The sequence below is a fragment of the Vanessa tameamea genome, chromosome 19, assembly GCF_037043105.1.
Source record: "Vanessa tameamea isolate UH-Manoa-2023 chromosome 19, ilVanTame1 primary haplotype, whole genome shotgun sequence".
In the NCBI taxonomy this organism is placed as follows: domain Eukaryota; kingdom Metazoa; phylum Arthropoda; class Insecta; order Lepidoptera; family Nymphalidae; genus Vanessa; species Vanessa tameamea.
Window position 1 is genome coordinate 5,195,944 of NC_087327.1, and position 23,468 is coordinate 5,219,411.

Below are 23,468 nucleotides of genomic sequence, written 5' to 3' on the forward strand. Positions count from 1 at the left end.
ATGAATCGATGGATTTAAATTGTTCAATTTTTTTAAATTTATATATTACGTTTCGTTCACATTTTACATACAAAGTTCACATAGTATTTTGGACTGATTAATTTCTAATAAAATTTCCCGCTTAACAAGGCCTTTAAAGTAATATTCTATTTTTGAATTACCTATAATGACTATACTTGTTCCGAAATATATTAAGATATAAAGATATTTTATAATACGAATGAATATTATAACTGTTTATTTTTAATTAAATCTACTCTTACGTCCTGGTTAGCTTTCATTAATAATTCCGAAACAGGCTCAAACCGTAGCACTAAATTTAAAATGGGAGAAGGGTTGGTCGAAGTGATCTCGGCAAGGCGGAAGGATGGCGGCGGGAGGGGCGGTGCAGCTGCCGGTGCATCACCAGCCCCGCGGGCGGGGCCCCGCACCCACGCGCCCCTCGGCCCGCGCCGGCCCATTGCCAAGTTCAATGCCAAGGTCATGCGCGAGCGAGTGCGACTGCGCGCCGCAATGCAGGAGCGGCCGGCGACGCGGCCGGCCCGCCGTCAGTACCTCGACAACGACGCTGCACATCGCATCGCGAAACTCCTTACGATATCCAACCATTAACCGCCAAATTAATACAACCAGCCGAAAATGTAAGGCTCTCAAACGCCCTCTGGTCCTTCCAGGTGACGCGAAAGAGCAGTGAGCAAAATTGCGATCGTACCGCGACGTGTCGGAATTCTGCCGGTGAACACCATGTGCATTTCTCTGGCGCACGAGACCCGTCACCCGGTTCCAGTTATGCAATACCTGACGCGAAAATTACTGGTAAGCAGTAAGTTATACATTCGTACTTATATTTCGATCGTTTATCTGGTTCGGAGTCCACGCTATTTTTTTTTAAATCGTGAAGATGTAGGTAAGCAGAGAATCTACTTATCGCTTGCGCGATTTTTACCCTTCGAAATGTTTAAGTATGATTTTTTAAACTGTAGTTCCAATAAATTAAAGTATTGTAACAAAAATCAATGTACAAATTGCGTTTTTACGGGGAAGCGTTTGAAGGCGTCATGTTACCTGCCGTAGTGGCCATATTTGTTTTAGACACTAGACATACCTAACTAAGTCTTAAATAGACAACAGCTTGCAATCGTGGCGGTCAGTTTATGAATTACTTTGAACGTCTTTATCTGCTTCACATTGTTTTGCAAATAGGTGAGATATGACATAAATGAATGAAATATTATTGTCACGTTTTGAAAACACTGCGCTGGGTGAAGATGTTTATGTAAAAGGCACATCACCGTTGCGCTTAGCAACAAAAAAGGACGATTTGTTCTTAATGCCTATATATGTTTATTTGAAAAAAAAAACAAAAATGCTTTCAAAAATGCAAGAATGCCAAGAAAACTATTTCAAGTTTCGCTTTCAAAATGGCTGCCAAAAATTTCTAAGGCCAATCAAGGGCATCAAGAATAAGGGCCAAGAGACTGATACACCGCGTCGTATCCTGTTGTGGAGTCGGCAAAAAATGTCGAACACACAAGTTCAAGGCAATCGGGTGATCCCAGCCGACGCTAGCTTTGGCAGGCTACTTTATTTGAACACTACTAGTGTTCGACCACAATTATTCATTTTGTTCACATTATACGTCGTCGTCACAAATACACGTAATTAAACGTATATATTTTTGCTTTCTGCTTTATATATTTTTTTAAAAAAAATTTTATTTGTTTTATAAAAAAAGTTCAAATGACGCAACTATAAAACAATGGCGAAGTCGGCAGTGTATAATTAATGTTACTATTGGCTTACTGTTACACAATTTTGTACGTAGAAATTATGGTTTCCTTTTTTTCATATACAGATTGTGAAATAATCTCTAATAATTTCCGTTTAAAATAATATACATATATTTTTGTAACACTACTTGATTTTACTTTTTATAGTATTTTTTTTTGAGAGGCACTACTATTACGTTTCAATTATAAAAACTTATACATTGAAATATACGAATGAATACTATCTAACCTTTAGTTAACGAAAAGCGTTAAAATACTACAAAAAAATACTAAATGATATAAGCGTTTCCTATTGAGAAAAAATATCTTAAAAGCAATGGGATATTTTAAAGTACAAAATATTTATAGCTTCAAAACTTACGAATATGTAAAATTATTGTATCGAGGTACAGTATGTAACTGATGTATTAAAAGATTTGGCCCGGGGCCTCCCACACGACTAAATTACCTTGAACCCGTACCCGCGAAGCCTGAATATCAATCACCAAACTAATAATTATAATCAGCAAATCGTATTTTGTTTCAATTTGTATTTAATACGGTTTATATGATAATGTAATATATACAATAAAAAATATTTCAAAATCTGTAATAAATGAATAACAAAGTTTTGTAGCAAATATTCAGGAATTTGGTCACATTTGAGCATGCAATTCAATAACAAAGCTGTATACAAAACCATTGTTCATTATTCGATCTAAAACTGGATCAAACGTATGTAAATTGGAACAGTTATTGGCTCTCGTTCACGTAGTATTTTGGTTCGACATTCGTTTATACTTATCATATAGAACCTTCACGGAAAATAATAAAACAAGTTCGCATGAGCGTGGCTCTATGAGCTTGTGCAATAGCGCTATCAACAATATCAGCTGACGGTCACGTCACATTGACGTATCGTCACAAACATGGCGGCCAATATGGCTGATCGTTTATGTTTATTTACATTATACAACAACATTAGTCACAACTATAAGAGTCATGTTAATATTTGCGGTCTGCTTTATGTAAAAATATATTTTATACAAGTTTAATTAATTTACTTTTGCAAAATAGGTTATTATAATTATACTTTTTAATTTAACTTGTTTAAATATCAATGCTATAAATTGCCATAAGTTGATCATTTTGTGACGTCTCGGCACGTGTAGACAGAAACAATCGCCGGTGGATTGTTCCATCATGAGTCGAGACCGTGATATACCTAATTAAACTTTAGTTTGTAGGCAGTGCGCTGCGGTTTTTTTTACTTTGTTTTATTTCACATTATATTATATTAAAAAGGTTATATATTCTAATGAATTAACTGACTTTAATAATTAAGAATTAAGTGTTTTAATTCAATTTGAACCTATTGAAATATTTACAATTTTTTAACAATACTCGAGGAGCAATTGTACATAATGTAATTTAATAGTTGCGTACTATTTAATCAACAACCCCACAAATCTCCCCATTGCGTGTGCAGTAGGGTGAGAAAGAGAGGGTAGTTTGTAAATAAGTAAGTAGGTGACTAGGTAAACAAGGTCGTTTTAATCGCGCTTGACATTTCAAAGGTTACTTTCTTCACCCTGGGGGGAGTTAGACTATGCATTAGCTACGTAACGAAGTTAGTGGATTTTTTCGTTGAATGAAGTATCGTTATTATTTAATTTCAAATTTTATTTATTTAAAATGAAAATAAAATAAATAATATAAACGTTTATCCATAAACATTTGTCGAAATCTCAGAAAAGTCTTTAAATTATTCTATAATAACCTAATTTAATAAACATATTTATTTGGAAATTAAGTAACTATATTCGTTTATTTCCCAAATAACATAAGGAAAACTTTAAAATCAAACAGTGACAGAATAAATTAGTTGGTTAATTTAAAATTTCTCACAATTTATTATAAATAATTTAGTCTTTATACAGATAAAATATTTCTTTTACAAATTCTACGTACTTACACGAGTTCTGTATTAAATGCTATAATAATAGAGGAGACGTTAACTGCTTAAAAACTTTACCTTATTATGTTGTCGGTATCTATTAGTTTTCAAAACTTAACTATAGATGTGCTTTGATTTGAAGTTATTCCGGAAGGAAAGCTTTGAGTAGACCCGTCTATGTGGATATCGACTATCGCCCACTCAACCGTTTTCTACCGCCCAACATGAATTCCCTACATAGTGTTGTGGTCCGGGTTGAAGGGTAAGTTTAATTACAGTCACAGGGAGGCACGCCGCATTGGTGGTCTAAGGATTTTTTTTTCGTTGCGCATTATCAATTTTTGTGTGTGTACGTGAATATTTACCATCATGGAGCAAATTTCATTAGACAATGAAATTTTCCTTCGAAAAGTAATTAATAAATAAAGTCCTTTTCCATATTGAATGTTATAATAACTTCTTAGATCGTATTCATTACTTTTCGTACTTTTTGTTCAATCGTTGAACACAGGTCGGTATTAAAATTAGCCTTACGAATTCCTAGATTCAAGTAGTTATGTAGAATAAAAGCACATGTAAAATGTATTTATTTTTTCCACTACGCGCATAAATTGACTTGCATATCTATCCCCTAGCATTGATTTGCTTAAATGAATCCCATCCATACACTTCGCATAGCAGTGATAAGAAAAGTCGTTCAAATATTGTAAATTTTACACGTGCCGTAGAAAGAAAACTTTTTTTTTTTTTAATAATTGGTCAAGGTTGATGTTTGTGACATATTAAGTATTTACTCATCGTTATACTTGTTTGAATTAAAATGACTTTTTTTATAAACATTGTAAAGAGCTAGAGCTACTTAATAATAATTAAGATTATTTTTTTTGACTCCAGAATTACGATTGGCTATAATTAAAATACTTATAATAGCTACATAATATATTATAAATATTTACATAATAAATCTGACTTACAGGTTCTGATTCTTATTTTCCAGAGTCTGATTTTCTGATGAATAGAATTGAGTGGTTAAGTAAGAATGATTTTATCAGATTATGGAAAACGAATGCAATTAGAGCTGTTTTTCCAGGTAATATTTTTATTTAACGCTATTAAATATTTTTAAAAAATTAGACCCTACTTGAGTATTTTTCAGTCTACTCAAATCATAAGAAATTTTAATGTTTTGCTATTATAGGTATATATTATTAAAAAAATACGCATTATAAAATTCTACAGATTTTGAGGTTCCCAGAGTTATAGAGTTCCCTGTACTTTTTAGAAGGCTGACTTTTGGGAAGAGTGTCTGTTTGTTCGCAAATGTTTTTTTCGCCTAATATATTTTGTTGATATAAGCTTATAATTTAATTTAACAATTTGTTTCATAACGCCTGTTTTAGTTTAATTACATTTAATTCATATATTTTTTATACCATGACAAAAGCTGACCGTTGACAGCCAAACACACCGAAATAGTAACAAAAAGGAACCACATTTTACATGCCCGTACACATATTATTACAAGAATTCAAAGAAAAACGCCTTAAAAGCATTAAACATTTCCAAGGACAACTTGTTAAATATTAAAAATCTCTTTAAAAGCAGGTATGTGTGATAAGCACGAATAGATATCACTCCATATCGAGTGTCTGAACATAGAATACTTATTTATCATAGAAACTATCTATTATTAACGCTGTGTGAAATTTTAAAGCGATTCCGTACAAAACCAAGAATATCTCATGTTATTAATCAGCTATCGCACACATACGCGAACCCTTTAAGTTTGCACGTGTTTGTATTCCACGTAGGTTGTGTGACATAGCGCGAGAGCTGGCAACCATTCGCCGATACAATGTTGGTAGTGAACGTGTAACACACATTTTCTATTATCGGCAACGTCATCTATAATTGAAAAATAAATATTGTAGACAGGAATATTACGTCTGAATAAAATATGTATAATGAATCGTAAGTGCATTTAATTGATCTTAAATTGATGTTAATTAGAACTAATTAAATTTTTGTTTGGTCGAATATGTTTTAAAATATTCATAATACATATAAAAAACAATGACTGTCATATGTAATGTTAATTGTGATCGTTGGCATTTTTTTAAATACATTCCTGTTAAAAATGGAATTTTTGTATTTTATAAAACAACATGTAAACTGGCTAATTGTAATGCAAAAATAAAAAGCCAATACCAATGTAATAATGGTTTTATATGTAATCAGATAAATATACGACGATTTGTGCGAGCATTTCGATAGCTAGCTCTTAAGCTAGCACATGGATATGTGTGCGATCCTACGTGTGTGCGTCTGGCGAGTGCAGCTTGCACATGCGCGCTGATGGGGAGGGGCAGGAGACCTTGAACGCGCCTAGCAACAGCGCTGCCAGCGCTTGCTTATTTATTTCTGTTTTACTCGTCTGCACGTTTGCTGGCAATTTTTAAACAGAACGTTTTATGGAGTCGTAATGGCAGGCGGGAATTTGACCTTTTGTGTGCATTTGTCAGATTCCCGTCCCTTTGTTAAGATGGATCGCGTGTCGCAGTTTTATCGAAACTAAATGTCGCTTCACGATCCCTTTTATTGTTTTATGAATTAATTATCCATCTTGTTAGAAGTTGGTTTTCCGCCGCACTGTTAGCTTATATTTAATATGTATATATAGCGGCGGCACTTATATAAAAACCAGTATTTTTATGTAGATAGTGTACATTACACAATGATTTAAAATATATTAAGTACTTTACAAAACGTAAAACTTATAGGAAATATAATTTTAAATATAACTGAATTACTTGGATAAAAAATATTCCTTCTATCTTTCATGGAACTAAAGCTTACGAATATTCATATTTCAACAGCTAAAGAACTGAAACTAAAGCCTCATTCAAACGTCTAATAAATAAAAACAGTATTCATTGGACGTTTGCTTATTTAAACTAAAAAAAAAAGTTTTTTAAGAACATCTTAACAAAACTATTGTTTGTTAAAGACATATTTATAAAAATACAAATTATTCTTGCGATGTTTCGAAAATATAATATTAATCACTTTTATGGCGTCTTGGTAACTTTCTAACAAGCATATGCTTCATCGTAATATTATGAACAAATATCTTCTACCTCATTAGAAATGTTTAAACAGTTAACGGCATTAAAAAATGCGTCTGTCTTTAATTTAAAGTCATAAAAAGTAAAAAAATCCTTCAATCAATATATAAATAACAAAACGGCAGTAAAATAAAAACCACTTAACCACAGAGTCACAATGACTACCCTCTGACAATGAATAGATTTCAATATGAGCATGCTAATTATGTAACAATAAAACAACAATTGTTCGGACGTTCTTATAATACCACTAAAAACAACATTAAAGGCGGTTTAAATTGCAAAATATATTACGTAAACATATACAATTATCGTGTATAAATTATATATACTTACATATAAAGCTGGTCAGTTGTCTGAAACAACGATGTTATAAAAAAAAAATTGCTAAAGGTAAAATATTTAGTCATTCCGGTTACAATCGATTACAAAATTCCATGTACAAGTTGGTAAATCAATCTAGTCCGCGTCGGTTCCTAGGATCCACCTCGCCCGGGTCTGCCCTTTGACATTACGTAGGCGGTAAGGAAGCGCATGCGCTTACATCCTGCCTCCCCTCTACCCCCTCCACACCCCTGGCGTGGGTAGATGACGCAAAAGCCCTAGAAGTCTATTTATAGGATTTCCTGAAAATTCAAAACAAAATATGGTAACTACTGGTAATTTGTCAGAGCTGGTAATGTCTTTCATTAGTTACGTTACTTAATTAATCAAACCTTCGTTATTAAGATTTATTTTATTAATAAAATTAACTTATCTTATAAAGAGGCAATAGGTATTGTATGCACGTGCCTTCAATATAACGAGGTTTGATTTAAAGCATCAATAAATTAACATAACTACATTTTGCGACTCTCCTTTATACCTCATGTATGAACTATTTATTTTAATTGGAATACTTATACTGATAAAATTGTAAAGAATAAAAATATATTGGTAAATGGTTAATAATTGTTTGATAAACGAGTAAAATAAGTACCTACTACCTATATGTTCGATTGGCAACGTGTGATAATAATGATTTAATGTTATACGTGTGATTTACCTAACGTTTGGATGCAGATGCTTACAATTTTGTTTAGTACCAACGTTTTTCTTATTACATTGGCATACCCCCCCATAACAGTAGTGTTCTAATTTTAAAAATAGAGAGTATTGGAAAATTTGAGCGGTTCCACCCAAACGGACTTCCAAGAAATTCTACGAACGAGTTTTATCCTGATAGCGTTTACCATCAGATGGTGGTGTGCGTTGCATTACTACAGTAATAAAAAAAGAAAGCGATTAACACATGCTTACAATATAGATGGATTAAATTCCTAATTCAAACAATTAATCAAAAACAAAACGCAACAGTCTGAAATTAGTTCAAATTCATAATAATTATGTAATATTGTTAAATGTCCCCAGACTCAGATACTCGTATTTATTGAGTAATAATTAAGGCTGTGTGCACAATTTGTACATATGTATAAATATTTACACTTATCGTAAGCACTATTGTGTATAAAGTAGTAACACTGTTACACAGTTGCTTTAACTTAACCCACCGTTTCTGCGTGATATAGGCAGTACAACAATAATTTTAAACATTTATAAATCAACGAAAATGGTCGTTTATTTTTCTTTGTGACCAACGAAGATGCTTCTAACGTATCAATCTCTTGTCTTGACATGTTTTAGAGTCGTTTTTATCTGGGACTAAAATCTTCTCCCTTCATTTATTATAATTACATATGTTTATTTATTATTATCTTTATTTATTTTCATTCATGTATACATACATTTTTAAATATAAAATACAAAATATATAAAATATATTTAAAAATATAAAATACAGAGGCCAACCAGTGGCGGGAACAGGGTCCAAGCCACCGGTGGTCAGGGCCCCAGAGAGAGGAACTACCTCACAATACGCGCCGTGCCGAGGAGTACTGCCTTCTGCATCAGGCCCTTGACCCAGCTGCCTAACGAGAGCCTCTTAAGGTGTTGGTCGAGGCTCTTGGCCATTATTATTATTTTCGGAAATTTTGTTTTTCTCAGCCTTTAAGCTGGTGTAGACTACATTCACGGATATAAATCAAGTGAATGCAGTATGTGGTGTGTGTTATTTATGTATGTAATATTTATGTGTAGTAATTATGTTGTGTCAGTCTCTTCTAATTGCATGAACTTTCTTACTATTCTACATGTGTTCAAGATAGCAGCCTTCTGTATTGGGATATAAAGGGACTTATTATTATTATTATTATTATTTATTACAATTTCTTGTCATTTCTCGGTAGGATCTACATTTCGAACCGGTATACAACATAATATAGTTCTGCAAAATGGCGATACAATAGTGATTGTTAAAGCCTAATCGAATAAAGCATATTTAGATTTTTTATAAGAAAAAGAGAGTTTCGAGCCTATTACTTCTTAGTCCCTACGAATCACAACGCTACATGTATGAAGATGAACGCTAGTTGAGAGTTCAATAAATAATTCGGTGGCTTTGGTGACAAAAGGCCGAAAGTAAATTTTTGAGTAAAGTATAAACCAGACTTTGCCAATTGAAAAATCATTTAAAAAATAATAAATTGATTTGTTTTAAAATTGCATAGGCTTATTACGTTTATCATGCTACTACTATTAATATGCTGACACAAATTCCCTGCTATCTAGAAATATAGATAGACATATACTTCCATTATAAATGCGACAGTAACTCTGTCTGACTGTTAACGCTTTAGCTAAAAAACAAGGATGAACAGGTTTTTTTATATCTAAAACCTACGACTTCCGCTCCTAACGCGCGAGCGAAACCGCGATCTAAACCAAGTATTATATTTATATAATCGGTTGTTTTAACAACGAACACTTATTCTATTATCAAAATGGTTTTCTTGAATGTATATAAATTATCGTTACTCCTTTCACGTCGTAGACGCTCACAATGTAATAATGACAAAAAAAAAAATACTACGTCACAACTTATATACAAAAAATGAAACACTGAACTGCAACTAAAAATTTACCAGACGAAGCGACTGTCAATTATCCTTACAAATATTTTAAAGTACTGCATCTTTTAAAATAAACATCAACAAGATGCACAGAGATATGAACATATTTATGTTGCTAGTGTACGCTGGAATGCATTTAAAGCGCTGTAAAGCAAAACGTAGGATCTGTTTATGTGAAATCATGTGCATATTTAGCAGATAATTATACTAATTCCTGTTTTCATCACGGATCACTTGAAGGTAGACGAGCTCTGCGATCTGATGGTGAGTGGTCAATGCCAAAACATTATATTTTTTTACATAATCATTGTATTTTTTAACTTGTAGTCTGTCTTGAAAACCAAGCAGTCATTTTGTGACTTTTTGTGTCTGAGTCAATGAATAAATTGAACCAAGAGGAAAGAGATTAGGTCCTTCAGAAAGCATAAAAATAAATGATGATTAAATTATCTGACTTAGTGGTCTATTCAACTGGTCGCAGTGCTCATGACTGTATGTTCAATCTTCAGACAAATATTTATAACCATAGGAGTCTCCAATATTTATATTTTATCATAATATTGTACCTTCTATAATTTTTACGTTTTATGCCGGGTTTTTTACGTATCCTCTAGTATCCGACATATTTAAATACGTAGCCTTCTGGTCCATAAGTAGCAAACCAATGGTTTCTTCTGAATTACTGTTCGTAGACACTTACCTTAGACGTCGTACTATCCGTAAGCAAAACAAATCGTTTCTTGAACACAGTAACCGAACATTAGTGTTTATATCAGGGCAATTGTGATTTTCTACCTTTGCTTATATTATTGCTTATCTTATTCATTTTATGTTTTGCAGGAACTTCTGCCCTGAATTATTGCTGTATCAAGTAAGTTTAATTTTAAAAACATTTAATTTTAAGTAAATAAAAAAGAATAGTAAAATAAACTTTATTTCGTAAAAAACCACGCTAAGTAAAATGCACCAAAGCTTAGAAAGAAAAGACGAGGGTCATTCTTTTAAGCACGGGATGTCATTAAGTCTCATTAGTCCATAAATAGCACAGTCATCCTATTATATTGTGCTATTGTATGATACTTAATGCCATTTTGTTTTTACCGGATAAAACCAGTTTTGAATGAAATTCAAAGCTTATGAGCTGATGTTGTTAGAGAAACCTTAAAGATTACTGCCTTCACTTAGAAGTTTTTGATATCGTTTTCACGAAAGAAATGTATTTTAATAGAAATCTTATAAGATATAAAAATCCAAGTAAGCCTCAAGTCTGGAAACTTTCCAAGGATTCATCGGAAGTCAAGAATTCATAGCTATATTCGTATACTTAAAGAAAATGTGTGTGTTGACGGCTTTTATTCTATTAAACCTCCTCAGACTCGAAAACACACATTTAATATGAAATATTAGAATGAATATTTATCTTGCAAGGAATCATGTTGTATCATAAAATTTTAACATTTTTGACTTAAAGATACTATGAAACATTTCAAATGTAGGCAACACCAAGTGATGCTTTAATACTTATATTTACAAATATCATAAGCTGACGTCATCACGTTAACTTAAGTTCAACGCAGTTTTATCGTTACAAAGAAAATAAAGAAAGAATTTAAGGATTTAGTAACTTAACAAGATTTTACCATCGGCCAGCCTAATCCTACTCGGAATACTTTCGTCCGGCATAACTTGAGTACAAATTATGATCTCACCTCTAAACCAATCTCATCCAATGCAATAACATAATGTACAACTGAATACGTTTTTCCCAATTCGATTCCACTAAGGGCCTGTTTTAACCATCTAGGTGTCTCGGACTGGACATCCATTGGGGGTACCCTTTTATTTTCGACCAGTATAGGACTGTCCACAAAGGACCGGTTGGTTCCAGGGCCCTGATATCGTGGACGACAGTTTTTTATCGTACGTGGCGAACATAAGTGCAGTGTGATCGAGGATCGTCTCTAGCGATATGCATAGGGCACATTATTGAGGCTATTCAGCACTCCAGACCTCGGTCATCCCACCGCACGCCCCTAACGTCCTCACAGATTCCAATGATTATTGAACCAAACATTAAATAAATATTAACTTCAATCACTTGATAAGAGTTGATACTTGAGACAATTAATATTTTAAAATTAAATTAAAGTATAATTTATGTAAGATTTATAAATGATACTTCAAAACATTGAAATACTCTAATAAATAATAGCTCTAAGCGGCTAGTTAAAGATGCGCGCAAGTCATTCGATAGATTCGTATCATTGACTACGTAAATGAGCAAGCAATAGACACCGCTGTCGTGTTTCATAGATAACGTGCTGATAAACACAAAGTTATTACACCGATGAATATTAAAACCACTTACAATTATTTTAATTACCTAGGAAATATTCCTGATGTATTTCGATTATTTCTACTCTCGGGGAGAGGACTGATTATCCTTAACACAGGTGAAATTAGCCTAACTAGGTTAATCAGTACCTGTACTAGATTTCGTCTGATGACTGTGTTATTAATGTTATTGTACATCGATACCGTTGTAATTGACGTTTAAAAAAAAATTGTCGAATAAATTATATATTAACTCTATTTATGAATATATTTCTTATTAAAAATCAATTCCTTTAGCACTACAAATATCAAAGTAGAAAAAAAAATACGGTTGTTTCTGCAGTTACAGTCGTCATTGAAACCTATGAACTGAACAAAGATAAGTTAACAAATGACGACACGTTAAGATAACCCAATCAAACGACCACTGCATCAAATTAAGTGGTGAGCTGCATTTAGCGACGAGCGTACACAAGCTATTCAAGGTCAAGGCTCGCACGTGGCGAGAAGGCCCTCCCCTCATCCCGCCAAAACCGTACCTCCTTCAGAGACATCTTGGGTAGGGCCGTCAATCAAATAAGTACAATAAGAAATTATTTTTCCTTTTACAAATTATTCCTTTAAATGATGTACGTTATTAAATGTTGTCAATTTGACTTTAGTTTAGACAATTTTTTAGTTATAATTAATATAGAGCTAATGGTGATAATTAGGAAAACATGCGTTTCAGGCATATCTCGGATTAAAAATTTAGAGATACATATTACCTATAAGTCATTTAGGTATTTATTTTTATACATGTATACTTTATATACACATGATATAATAATTATATAATTATTACATATGATTAAAAGTTAAGTGTGTCTGTCAAAGTTACTGTATATAAGTCACTAAATAATCATAGCATAACATATTTTATGAAAAGACTCGCTTATAGCACAGAGCCCTCGTTTTGTTCCACATTCACCCGTAAATCTCATAATGAATATGTCTGCCTGTATCTAGTTCATTACGAGCGATTCAATGTCGTAAACTTATTTGTGATGAGGTTATAACAGAAAGACAAAGTTACTTTTGCATTTTTTATACTAAGCTATTTATTTTGCATTGTAGAATAATATAATATGCAATTTTATAAGCACACGTTTAACTTAAATAAGTATTTAATATAAGTTTAAAATAGCCATTGTGTAAATTATCCCAGCTCGTAATGGCGGCAAGTATGGCTGCTATTCCCTCGATGAATCTCAATCCTATTACTGATTCTCTAGGCGAAAAAGTGTATGTCAATAGATATATTTAAACATTAATTTAAACAAAATTTATATACAGGCTGATTGAATAATAAATAGTCGTTTATGATGTAATTATTATACATATTTATATTATTACAACTATTTTCATATGTAATAACGTATTGTGAAAAATAGAATATGATATAATTTCTTAGATTTTTTTTTAGGAACCTACTCAACTAAAAGTCCATATAACAAAAAAAAATATCTATAAATAGTTTAGCATTTTCAACAATATTGAATTTGTAATGGAGATAGGTACTTAAATATACCCGTAGAATGTATATATTTTTTAATTATAAACATATAATTATTAAATCGATAGTAAAATGACGCATAAAAATATTGCAATGTGTCAAATTTCATTAATGTGTCTAGGGCTGTACAAAATAAAAAAAATATATTGGTAGGTATAAAGTGACATCTATTGATTATAACTTAAAACTCGTAGGCTGTTATAATTAAATGTAGTGCAGGTACGAAGAGACAGGTGGCTCTTAACGACTTACAAGAAGCCTGTTAGTTATCATTATCTCCGATAGATGACGTTGATTACCCGTTTCGTTAAAAACGAAATGCTTTTTTTACTACAATATTATGAAGTGTTTAATTTATGTATCTCGTGTGATGCTAAATTATTTATGGAAAATAATTACATAAATTATCTTCATGAATATATTTTTTTTTATAAAGAGTTGTTAAAACTTTTTTAAATTAAAAAATAATGTCGTTATTAATATTTACCGATTAAATTTTGATTAAAAAACAGGGTTTTCTAAGGTTCTAGTGCGCACAACGAAACGTGGTAGTGCTGTATTATTTCTAGATATTTTTTATAATTTTTAACGCCCAATTATTTAATATGGCAATAATTAATACATGTATCTGACAAGAAGCAGAATATAATGTTAATGTTAAGATGCAAAGGAAAACTTACTGCTTACAAAATTGTACCTACTTTGCAACTATAGTTAAATCGAGTAGTCTTTACTTTTTAACGAAAAAAATCAGCCGAATTACCTCCACTTTTTTGAAGTCGGTTAATAAACACATTAACATGAACTGAATATTATAAAAATATACACAATAATGATAATTGATTTATGATTGACTTATGTAATGAAACTTTTTTATGCGCCATGTCGGTTATTTTAGAGTGCAACGTGTCTATATGTAATGATACTGACGCAAAAAAGTTTCAATTCAATTGTATCTTTAATCACGTGTACCGACTGGGATGAACGATTTAATTTTTTGATGTACAAAATTAATATATTAAGAGATTAATTCTGTTTTAAGGCGCTAAATAATTTTGTTTATAATTATTATTTTTGTATCTATTCATATATATATCAAGTTTGAAACCAGCAGAATTCACAAGAATCAGCTTTACATTCAAGTTAAAGAATATTTCTAGTGAAGCAAGAAGACAGGCTATCGAACGACCGGGTGCCACGCTGTGCTCTCTCGGGTTTACTGGTGAGTGAACACAGCTGGTGGTATCTCAGTTGTTCCTTAGTTCTCCCACGGAAGATTGATTGAAGATTCTAGAAGAGAAGAAATCGTTGCAAAACAGAAGTACTTTTAAAACCTTTCACAATCGTAATGCTTAAGTATATATTAATATAAAATTTTAATGACGATAATGTTATAAATCACATTTGCATACTTTGGAATAATTATTTTCATTGAGATTGAATACGATGAATAATTTATTTTTATAATGTATATAGTAAATATTTTGTGAGTTATTAACCATTACGTTTTAAAAGTATCATTATCGTCTCTATAAATCAGCATTTCTTAGCTAATTATAGGTATTATATTATGCCATTTGGTTTTACATTTACAGTCAAAAATTTCTATTAATTTTTATTCTTCCCGCCAATTGTTTCCCGCCAATTTATCGTATACCGACTTTTTTTTTAATTATTCGTTCCACGTCCGAACATGACAGTATTTCTCGTATTTTAACCGAGAGAAAGTAACTCTTCTGAGGTAACTCTGCCGCTTTATTATTCTTGATGCTGATTAAAACAGGTTTCATAAAAACTCTTTTAAGTTGGTGTTATTATAACATGTTTGATTGATATTTTAAGTCGCTTTTGCTATTATAAAAAATATGTGGCTTTTTAATTATTTTATTAAATATATATTAAATTATTACAAATAACATCTCCGCTTTGAACATCCTTGTAACCTATTAAGTTTGTTTCAATATTTCTTTTATACCTGAATAAATGCAATCGATAACCGCTCTTATGTACAATGTTTAATGACAATTTAAGGAAGAACATATTTTAATTCATTTACGTAACTAAAAACCGACTTCAAAAATATTTTTCGTTAGTAAATCTAAGATTCAATTCCGCTGTAAACTTGTTGTTGACGTTATAGAAATGTTATTTTTATTTAATATAACTTTATAATACAATTTTGTAGTGTACAAGTGCCTCAATTAACATGTATAAATAAATGAGGCCACTTACTGTTTGGATAACCTAAATAAAGGAAACCTAATAGAACTGTATACATAAAACTTGTACAATCAGATGCAGCGCCCGCCGACTGTTTTGCTTGTATTTGCCTCACAGCGACTGCAAAATCCTTATATTTTTTTAAATTTTTATACCCTTTCTTTTTACTGCACTATACTGTTTATAAATACTGAATTCAAAAGTCGGTTTTTTAAATATAATGTTAAAAGCGAAGCAAACATAGAATGATCCCACTGCTGGGCTAAGACCTTTTCTTCTTCTGAGGTTTAGAGCTTACTCTACTACGCCAATGAAGATTGGTAGATAGATACACACCTGAAAGATAGGCATTGAACCAGCAATCTTCGGTTAAAATATACGTATTTTACTGAGTCAACTCGGTTCGTTTAGCATAAGCATTTACGAATGCACTTGGTGTAAGGTTCATTTCACGAAAAATATTATCAAACCGTATTTGCATCCAATCTAGATAAATACGTGCATTCTGTCAGTTTCGTTACGTGATATCCGAATGGAAACTTTCTCTTAAATGTACTTTTACACTCTGATACCGAATACTTAATTTGAGTATTTATTTGGCGAATAAAGAAGGTAAAAAAATACTGTTTAAATAATTATACCACAAAAGACTTTCTTAAGAAAAAATCATAATTACCTTATCAAATTAAATTACTTAATTAATTTCAAAAATAATTTGCCAGTAACGCTTCATATTTCAGTATAATCAATAAAACATTACAGCTAATTAAAGCGTATGTATTCACTATGGTTAGACGACTGGTAGCGCAACCAGAAGAGGTACCTAAGTGTGATAGAGCACATAAAAGTCGGTAGTGAGAAAATGTTACGATGTTACATGTTTGGTACTTTACATCGTAAAGATAATTTAAATCTCGCTTTTAGACACTTCGCATACATTATATTGTACAAAAATCAAGTGAGAGTTTTTGAATTTAACTTTATGTACTTACAACATAATTAGCGCTTCGTTACGAAATTATTTATTAAATGAACATTGGAGTAGCCTGGTAAGTGTATATAGTAATAAGTAGTAAGAATAAATTATTTAAAAGTAATTCACAAAAATTACATGACAACATACGGCAATGTACTTAAGTAAAATAAAAAAAATAAAATTCCACAGATAATATTATTACTTTATAATTGATTATTTACTAAGGCATATATGTAACTATATATATGTAACTTAGCCCCGTGAACATAATATTATTCCAGGCAACCTTTATAAAATGTAAATTACAATTAAAATAAAACAACAGTTATAAATAAACAGGTGCAAGATAAAATATTAATTTAAAAAAAATGTCAATAACTGCTAAAATAATTAATTAATTTAACGGGATATATATTATATATTCATGTTATCGTGCAGGGTCATTGACTTTTAGCATTAAATTTTTTCATTAATTTGTGGTTAATTAAATGGGATGTAATAAGTAAAAGAAAATACGTCCCACAATTCAATTCTATGTTTTATATGTAAGTATATAAGTAAAAGTTTCTTTCATGTTGCATATTATATCAAAACCTAAATCAATATTTACTTGCTATTCAACAGTTATTACGTTTAATATTAACAAGCATAAGTATAAATGATTAATTTCCATACAAACCTTCACCCCTATTCAACACCCTCAGGAGACACATAATCCTTCCATAGTGCTCACCTACTTTCCAGAAGAATAACCTGTGCATAATTTATCTTGTAATCCATCGGCTTAGACTGTGCGTTCTGTCAGGCAATCATTTTAATATTTCATTAAATAGACGATGATGACATTATAAAAACGGGTTTCTGTGTTACGTTTCTAAAGTCTAACAACAAACGTTGTCTGCTAAAGCGAAACAGTTATCTGACACGCAGTAGTGAAAATTCTGAACGAAAGAATGTAACGTTAAAATAGGAAAACAATATTAGATTCAGTTTTATTCGAGTGTATATTTGTGTTCACTTAATATCGATACTATTATATACCTATTTTTAAAATATCTAACCTGAAAAAAATCACAATTAAAAAATCGTTAAGAAATAATTATTTATTAATCGACAACATATATCCCCAAAATTCGTATAATCGTGATATTTCGTTATTAAATCCATAAAATTCAATGACCACACGTTTCAACGGACGGCCATGTTTGACGTTTACCTGTGATGTTATGGATGTTTGTTAATCACAACGTTTATGAATAAGTTATATTATATTATATGATATGAAAAGTAAATGATAAACCGCATTTCTTTAGTTCTATTTAGTTTTAAGATATATTTTTGCATACAATTAAATATTTTAAATCATGAAAATACAAGGGATATGAGTATTGCACGGCAGGCTAAGGATTCGTGTACGTTTCAAAACCAGGTCTCCCGTCCACCTGTATCTGTAACCTCTCTATTGAAGGCCATCGTCCCATCGTCTCTAGGGTACTCTCACGTTCCGCTTTCTTGTAAGCACACTTAACTTCTCAACTATTCCGAATAAGATAACTTTCATCTATTGAGATAAAAAATCAGAAAACTATGTGTTATGGAAATCATATTCATATTATAAAGAGGGAAACTTCGTTTCTTTGCTTTTTCCGCATATAGTATGTTAATATGTTGTATATTACATACATTAACAGCCTGTAACTTTCCCACTGCTGGGCTAAGGCCTCCTCTCCCTTTGAGGAGAAAGTTTGGAGCATATTCCACCACGCTGCTCCAATGCGGGTTGGTGGAATACACATGTGGCAGAATTTCGTTAAAATTAGACAAATGCAGGTTTCCTCACGATGTTTTCCTTCACCGCCGAGCACTAGATGATAGATAGATAGAGAGATTGAGCACATGAAAATTCAGTGGTGCCTGCCTGGGTTTGAACCCGAAATCATCGGTTAAGATGCACGCGTTCTAACCACTGGGCCATCTCGGCTCATGTTGTATATATTTTGAGATATATTCTAATATGTCGGCCTTTTCGGAGACAAAGTCGATCAGGGCGAGTAAAATCTCTATGTAAGTTTACAATTATAAAATAACTATTAATGATAATGTAACCATTTCTCTTTAATTCGCTTAATTTAATTGTGACATAGTATTGATCTTTAATAATACTATGTGACAATTAATATATTGTCCTTATCAAAAGAAATATCGTATCAATTATAAACATTTTATGTCGTTTAATTCGCGTCCTTTATTTATTTTATTTATTTTTTTTTATACATTTCAATTCGACCCAGCTTAAGAACGACACGTATAAATATGTATATGTTTGAAAAAATACACTGTAATTGTTATACAAGACATTAAAACTATACGGATAGATCGCATGGCGAACGTTTCTAACTACTAGTTGTCGCCCGCGGCCTAGCTCGCGTTTTATACGTTAATCGTCCGCTGTTAGCCATTAATCTTAACCTATGAGCCCTTGGAGTTAAGCTTACTTCATACCAAATTATTAATGCTTAAAAAAATCTCAGAATTCATCTTTAATTTGCCCACAAGAAACAGGGTCGGATTAAAATACTGTACTAAAAAATCTCAATATTTTTAAAAAAACATTTTAAGGCAAATATATAATTAATGTAGTTAATGTTGTCGTTAATTATGTTCATATCCCACAGCTGGGCAAAGGCATAAACTGTTTAAGATACTGAAGCGACTACTGAGCGTATTCAACTAAGCTCACATGTAAGTTGGTACCCATATTTCTTACCATCGAGTACAAGATAATAAAAACAATAAAATAATATATATATTTTTTTCTAAATTAATATTAACAAGATTTGTACCCATAAACTTCGGTAATGGTCCACGTCCGCTGTTCATTGGGACATTTCCGGTCATAGCGTCTTAGCGTCTTAGCTTTCTCTGTCTGTTATATATATAATATAATAAATATTAAATGTAAGCACAGTCAGGCAGTAAGGTATACTAAAGCGTAACACACAGAGTTACTTTCGCATTTTTAATATGAATGAAAAATTCAAGAAAGTGTGTTTATTTAAATGTAAGCTTTTACCGTATGTCTTTGTTCCTGTTTCCTACTTAGGTCATTCTCGTAAACGTCGGTACGCAGACGGACATAGGATACCTTTCATTCCGATCAATGATTCAGTTCCTTATAGACGATTACATCCTAACTCTTCGTGGAAGTTGTAAACGGTAGTTAGTAAATTCGTTGTTTTGTATTCGTCGTCACAAACTCCGTGTTGATGAGAACATATTGGATTTTATTGTATACAAACATAGACTTATATGTATGTTTGTGTGTTGTGTTCAGTTTTTTAAATATACAGTTTTTGAAGTTGCATTTTTGACTTATTTTGAAAAAATCTAAAAAACGCGATAACTCAAAAATGGTTCACTTTTGCATCGTACATATGGGGGTTAAAATTATCGCAAATAGTCACCCCTATTACCTCCTAACGGGTATACGTCGAATTACCAATAACTCTGTATATTGTACGTAATATATCATAAATTAAGTATTCGAAAATAAGATTAACAAGATTTATTGGAACATAGTCTATGTCCGTTCTTATATTATGAACTCAAATATATGTTTTATTTAAATCGGCTTTGCGTTAAGCTGCATTACTCCTTTAATATTAGGAATATTATGGAAGGGTAAAATTATTTAATAATAAACTATAATATAATTTACTGGTGTAATATTAAAATTCAAATAAAGATAAACTTGAACATGGTCGGCTGAAAATACTTCTTGTTGGCTTGTTAAGCGATGAATATTTTATTTATTATTTATATTTTATTAACTACAGTTGAAAAAACATAAGTATTTACGTATTCGATAGCCCTTACAAAAATAGGAATGATTCATTTAAATCACTCGAAATGAAATACCTACATATATACTTTTCTTTAAAATTATTAATGAAAAAATAAACTTAAAATTAAATCAAAATTATCAACAAAAACAGCATAAAATTTCTTAAATTTTAATTTCCTCATACAATAGACTATAAGATTCTGTTAACATAATATACGTGCATTATAAGTATTGTATACATGATATCTTTAATCTTCGACTCTGTTCATTTTTGTAAACATATCTTTGAAAAATACATACATATTATATTAGTTATGGTATATTCCATGTATTTGTATTATTTGTCCTACATTTTAATATATAAAATGTCTAACGATTTATATAGTACTTTTTGGATTGTCTATTTGCAATCCTCGGTTTGCCTTCTACTTCCTCACTTCTAATATTTTCATGAATTTACCTCTATGAGTAACCAGGATTAACGAATATCTTAATATTTTTATTACTAATTATTCATAGAAAATTATTGCTAGCATTATAATTATATTTTAATATTATTTATTAAAGTAAAATTACAGGGTTTAAATGTTTCACTACCGGGTACAAATTCTCTTCAAGAGAAGAGATGACTCTCTTAAGGAGAAAGTTGTGTTGGAATCAGTAGTAGCTGTCAATTTAACGTATCCAAGATTTATACGTATGCGTTCCTTCCCCGCCGAACGCGAGATGAATTATATACAGATATTAAGCACACGAAAGTAAAGAGTTGCTCAGATTTCAACTCACACTCATCAGTTAAGATTCACACGTTCTAGCCACTAGGCCACCACGGACATGATTTTCACTTTTAATATTTACTATAGTTAATAAAGTACCAATGCGCGTTTTTATATTATATAAGATATATATTTATCGATGCATTTTTGTCAGACGAGTGTGCTTAATGCATTGTAACGAGATGTTTCATCGTCCTTGCAATTAATTTCCATAGCTATGCGGCCATATTAATGACGTTATGGGCATGCGTCGGTATTATATCTATTGTTAGTCTTTTGCTTTACAATAAAAGTCGATAAATGACTGGTTTTACGATCACGTTAAACAGCTCTATCTGAAGTTATAAGTCACCTGATGTTTAATTACGTTTATTCTATATTGCATATAAAACACATTTGTCGTATTAATGAAATTGTATCAACAAAATATTATTACATAATTAAATTTTTGTAAGATCATATCTCCCCGGTCCCATACTTTATTTATTACGCTAAAGTCCAGGGCTAATGGCATACGAAGGTCATTTTAATTGGTTTCAATAACACTCGTTTAGTTAGTCCTATCCTAATCTTCTTTTGTTTATATTAAATCGTTTAAAGTGAAACGTTGTGAAATAAAATGAAAAAAAAATGATATCGTTAAAGTTGAATGTAAATTTTCCACTGCTGAACTCCTCTCCTGCTGGCGCTTCAATGCAGGTTAGGGATACACGTTGTATGATAGATTTCTATCCGACTTATGCTGGTTCACAATGCTTTCCTCCACCGTCGAGCACGAGATGAGAAACAATTAAGCACGTGAAAATTCAGCTGGGCTTGAACTCACAACACTCGGTTAATAAAGATACTTTAACCACTGCGCCAGGATCAGCCAAAGTATTGTTATTAAACATAGTCCTGTACATCATCGCATTCCTAAAATACTGTTTTTAAATCAATCTAAAGTGTATTGACTCCAATTTATGACATCGTTGGTAACAAAATATATTCAAAACAGAATAATGAATCTTGCGTTAAGCTTGCTAATAACTAAATATATGTACAGCAACAGATCTTCAAATAACATTGTTGTTTGCCAGCGGCTAATTCTCAAACCAATTAGGCCGTGCATTTCGTTTTTGCCAAAAAAACTCTGTGAAAACAACAATGATTGACAACAGAATCAATAAGTTTTTTTTTTAATCGGTCTAGATGAAGCTGTTCTTGTATTTAATAACAGTAGATATTTGAATTTCAGTTATCGCATTCAATTTATCACTAGATCAAAGATATTCATAGAAGCATTATTCTAATGTTTTACGTTATCGATCACATTAATGCTTTCGTATAAATAAACTATGAAAAATATTTTAAGTCTTTTCTCAATAGGATATTTTATTGGTCGCCTTCGCCCATATACTGGTATAACAAAATATAAATAATTTTGTTTATTACAATTTTAATAAATCAGTTTATTTGCTGATGGTTATAATTTGTACAGAAGTGTTAAGTAATGGTTACCGTATCACGTCTCTTTGACATGCATTTGCCTCATCCTATTCATGGTCAATACCTCCAATGTACATATACGATGTTATATTCACTGTACCTTTTCTTACAAGCCCTTCGAATTGAAATACATCAAAAAATGATAGATTGCTATTTGGCGCTAGAATAAATGCTAGTGGTACCCCAAGGCGACTTGTAGAGATCATCCCACTGATATAACAGTTTGCGTAGAAGAGATTTTTATTCGTTTGATTTTATTTATGTATGAATTCATCTCATATTTAAATGTTTGAAAGAGTTGTAGAAAGATAAATATATCGTAGAGGTGAAATAGTAAAACTAGTAAAAAGTTTTTATTGTTATAAGGAAATGTGGAAAAACGTGAAATAACCACTAAATTCAGACAGTTGTAGATG

The 23,468-nt window shown here is 31.4% G+C and overlaps 1 long non-coding RNA gene across 1 annotated transcript in view; it reads left to right on the forward strand.

The window, feature by feature from the left end:
- The first annotated feature begins 506 nt into the window (after positions 1-506).
- LOC113396130 (uncharacterized) overlaps positions 507-23,468 on the forward strand; it is a 46,846-nt gene continuing 23,884 nt past the window's right edge. Inside the window, exons 1-2 of the long non-coding RNA XR_010309452.1 lie at positions 507-816; positions 10,700-10,730. This is a non-coding gene — a long non-coding RNA (uncharacterized LOC113396130). The remainder of the gene's footprint in view (positions 817-10,699; positions 10,731-23,468) is intronic.